The following is a 2,605-nucleotide window of genomic DNA, read 5'->3' on the forward strand; positions in this document are numbered from 1 at the left end:
GTGTAGTTTCATGACGGTTAATTTTTGAACTTTTTGCTAAAAATATACCTCTTAATATTTCATTTTCTCTCCTTTTTTTTATCTTTATATATATATATATATATATATATATATATATATATATATATATATATATATATCAAGTATAATACTAAAACTTGTATGAATATGATAATTTAATTATGTTATATGATTTGAAAAGACTGAAACCGAAAAAACTAATTTATATTTGTTGGTTTGACTTAATTTGAAGATATACTTAACAAACGAACATCGTCATTGACTTGATCTCTTTTACGGGACAAAACCCAAGGATACACCCCTTATTTCTTTACAATCAGATTCTACTTAAGATCCATAAAAGAAAATTTCTCTTCTTTGCAAATTATTTTTTTGCTTGGCAATAGTATTTGTTTCGTAGGAATTGCAATTTGTTTAAGGAGGAAAAATATACTTATGCTTTAATAAGTCGATGTCATACTCTAGTAGTTGCTAAACTGCTGAACATCGTTTTGGAAACTCTTTTTTCTCTTTCCTTGTTAACCTAACGATACATATTATAAGCAGGGCCGGATCTACCGTTATAAGTATGGGTTCCGGGATCTAATAATTTTTGCCTAAATTATATATTTGTATTAAAAAATTTATTAAATATATAACAATATTTATATGGGAACCTATTTACATAATCTTTTGCTGGTTCAATGGTAAGGCGTGAAACACAAATTGATTTTTCCGTAACCCACAATGTAACATCAAATCTCATCTGCTTTACTTTTTCTTGTGAGTTACAACTTTTAGCCTTTAACTTTACTTTTTCTTGCGATTTTTTGGTACAAAGTTTTATGCACCTTTATTTGTGAGTTACAGCTAGCTTTTAACTTTACTCTATTTTTTTAATTAAAATAATAATAACAAAGACTTGACTCAAACTAAAAGGGATACAAGTCAACAACCACTAAAAAGGGTTTCTCAAACTTCTTTCACCCAAATCTCAATTCAAACTTTCCAAAAAAAAAGTTAAGGGTTTTAAAATTTTGCAGTCCTTCAATGTTTTAACGTTTAGGCTGCCACTCAAAGTAAAAACTTTTGTGATGGTTTTAACTTCTTCACTTACTGTCACTCCATTGCAACAGGTATTTCGATCTCCCTCCTCCTCCTCCTTTTTTAATTGTTTTCCTCTTATACAATATTTAATTTGTTTCTTATGATTTGTAGGATATTTTAGTAAGAGTCAAGATGATCAAACGATTCTTCAAGATTCGAACCTCTTCAGGTTCTACTTCTAGTTCTCCATCACTAAGCTCTCCTTCATGTCCCGTGGTTAATAATAATTAATAATAATGTCAATTCTTCCCAATTGTCAAAAAAAGATAATGTTCTTGAACCCGATCCTGGTAAAAGAAAACAAATATGAGAATATCCTCCTAATCTACGTGACTGAGTGAGAAGATATTACATTGAAAAAGGGCCTTGTTGGCTTGGAGAGTTTATTTTTCCAAAAACAAATTTTGTTATTTTGTAAATATACGTTGAATATTAATACTTGTTCCTTAGTTCGGTTATTATGATATATTGACTTGAAATTGTAGTAGGAACTCATACACTTCAATTCCTAGATCCGCATCTACCGATATCAATGATATGTGCCTAGAATGTGTTGCTAGATCTCTGCTCCAGAAAGCTATACATGCAACTAAGAATACTTTTGAATTTGAATATTTTGCATCAGAATTATATTTTATTTGATTGTATTCATCCGACCTGCCAGGTATTTGTTTACTGGTTTCTTTTATTTCAATTGATTTTTTTTCATTTTCTATTAATTATAGACACGAATATGCGCAAGCGGTCACTTTTCTACCCTTATTTTAGTCATTTTATAAAGTGAATTGTAAATGGAACTAATGGAATAAAAGTTAGTACAGTGTACCTTTTCCACCATGAAATGAACGTTCCGAAAATAACATGCAGTTTCTCGATATTGGAATATTCATGCTATACGAGAATTGATATATGTGTGCCACCTTTACTTATTTCACTTCATTGCTCTGAAGTGAAAATTAAAGACTTTTTCCTAAACATTAAGATATTGATGTCGACTTCTTAACAACAAAGGAATTTGTTACTAACACTAGATGAGGCATGGCCCGTGCACGGGCCCAACTTAATGTGAATTACTTTTAAAAAAAAAGTTTTAAAACAAAATTTTTGCGACCTGTAAGTAGGAAAAAATAGAATTTGCATTCTTTATCCTCGTACTATATCTAATGAACTAAAAAGGATAAGCATTAATTATAGCACCAAAATACAATAGCAGGATGTTCTTCTTATATGATGCCTTCTATCGTCTCTGGGTATCAGCAGTTTAGCACAAATAAATTTATCCTATCATAAGCTGAGCAAATCAACCTTCTTGAGTTCAGCTGTCTAATAGTTGTACTGATTTACAATTTACCAAGGAACAAAAAGATAACATATTCTTTAATGTTGATTCTATAATCAAGCTTAGACAAACGGGTTATTTGTTATGTAAAGAGAATGACTTTCTACAACCACCTAAAAATAAATAAAGAGCAACAACAAAAAAGAGAAAGCCAAATCA

At 29.9% G+C, this 2,605-nt stretch overlaps 1 long non-coding RNA gene across 1 annotated transcript; it reads left to right on the forward strand.

Moving 5' to 3' along the window:
• The first annotated feature begins 843 nt into the window (after positions 1 to 843).
• LOC107764807 (uncharacterized) lies at positions 844 to 1,744 on the forward strand. The gene is made up of 2 exons (XR_001643289.2): positions 844 to 1,136; positions 1,219 to 1,744. It is a non-coding gene; the product is annotated as an uncharacterized LOC107764807 (long non-coding RNA).
• Positions 1,745 to 2,605: the final 861 nt, after the last annotated feature.

Source organism: Nicotiana tabacum, chromosome 4, assembly GCF_000715075.1.
Source record: "Nicotiana tabacum cultivar K326 chromosome 4, ASM71507v2, whole genome shotgun sequence".
Taxonomy (NCBI): domain Eukaryota; kingdom Viridiplantae; phylum Streptophyta; class Magnoliopsida; order Solanales; family Solanaceae; genus Nicotiana; species Nicotiana tabacum.